Raw genomic sequence first — 1,485 nt, 5'->3', positions numbered from 1 at the left:
ACAGGCAGCTCCAGACATTTGCCACTGCCTTGTTGCTGTTACAACAAAATACGGACGACATTTCCGAACAACAAGTGTCTTCCTTACAAAGGATTCGAAGAGGATGAGGACATATAGCATTGTAAAAAGGTGATGGAAAAAGCCATCATAGGTGGTATATTTACAAATATACATTTATATTATTGACAACTGCCCTTCTTGTGACCTTTCATAGGCTTTGCACATTTCTTGCACAATGGATTTCTTTTTTTGGCTGTATGCTCTTGACCTGTACCAAGCAAATCTTGTAATTCTTCATCTGTGCATGTGGGGGGACAGTCAGTGTTAAGTTTACGTTTTCGAGAACGAAACAAAGTAATTGCATCAACTTTTGCTTGCTTTTCAGAAAGCATTATGTGCATTGGCTCTGGAGTGAAAAAACATTGAAATTTGTTTTTATTACTATAGTCTCCTTTTGTGAATTGAAACTTTAAACGTAAATAATGTATACTGTGGTCAGTTCTTTCATCGGTTACAGTTTCTCTTGTTATTAAATTAGTCGTCCGTATCCATTGCGTTTGATTGATAGCTAATTTCGTGTGCAGTTTTGTAAGCTCTCCATGCAACATCTTTAATTCACTATCTTTTTTCTTGCAACTGTCACAGGACGCCGTAGCATGATCTTGAAAGTTTAAAAATGTCTACAAAAGTTATACAAAATTATATTTCAAAGATACAAACCGGTTCATTTTCTTTGTTTTCCGTGTAATTAGGTGCATCGGGCGTGATCTGTTGGTCCTGTAAGAATATTGAGGAATAGTTGTTTTACAAAGTGCACGTATGTGTGAAGAGCAATTGTTGGCTTTACGTATGCATCATTCTCAAATTGGTCTGGAATTTCAGTTGTGCCTTTTTCTTCTTGAAATTAGCACGAATCTTTTTTCTTCATGCATGATACAGACACTTCATTTTGTATTTCCTTTAAAACCTTAGTATAAATGTATATTATATATTGAAAGTTTGCCTGGATGTATTATTGGTTCTCTCAAATTGTGAAAATTTATCATCTGCAATATGTGTAAGTATATAATAGTTGTAACTTGTGCTAACCTGACGCCGCTCTCTTGACGTTGTTGGTGTTGGCGATTTCTTCCAAATAGTAGGTACGGCACCAGGTTTGAGCCGTCTAGTCATACCACCCAAATGGAAAAAACGCTCAAAACAATCATCCGAGAAGTGATTCGAACAAATCATAAATCGAATTTCGCGCGAACTCGGATTAAAGTTTGCGCGCTTCGTCTCAACAGATTTAACCCAAATTCTTCTTAAAGACTCGTCGTTTGGGCTTTTATGTAATGAAATGCCTGTACTTCTATCAGACGTATTACTGCAATCTTGCACGACACAGCGTGTTGAAGGCATGTTAAAAAAATTGAGTTATACAACCTTTTATATCTCTATTTGTATATAGTGTTATATTGTAAACAGCCGCAAGTTAAGAATATA

The 1,485-nt window shown here is 36.0% G+C and overlaps 1 long non-coding RNA gene across 1 annotated transcript; it reads right to left on the bottom strand.

Annotated features, from left to right (window-relative positions):
* Positions 1-603: 603 nt before the first annotated feature.
* On the bottom strand, positions 604-895 carry LOC124438925. The gene is made up of 3 exons (XR_006946219.1): positions 848-895; positions 721-777; positions 604-636 (listed from the first exon to the last, which is right to left on the bottom strand). It is a non-coding gene; the product is annotated as an uncharacterized LOC124438925 (long non-coding RNA).
* Positions 896-1,485: the final 590 nt, after the last annotated feature.

The sequence above is a fragment of the Xenia sp. Carnegie-2017 genome, unplaced genomic scaffold (assembly GCF_021976095.1).
Source record: "Xenia sp. Carnegie-2017 unplaced genomic scaffold, XeniaSp_v1 HiC_scaffold_19, whole genome shotgun sequence".
In the NCBI taxonomy this organism is placed as follows: Eukaryota; Metazoa; Cnidaria; class Anthozoa; order Malacalcyonacea; family Xeniidae; genus Xenia; species Xenia sp. Carnegie-2017.
This window is presented reverse-complemented; position numbering and strand designations above follow the sequence as displayed.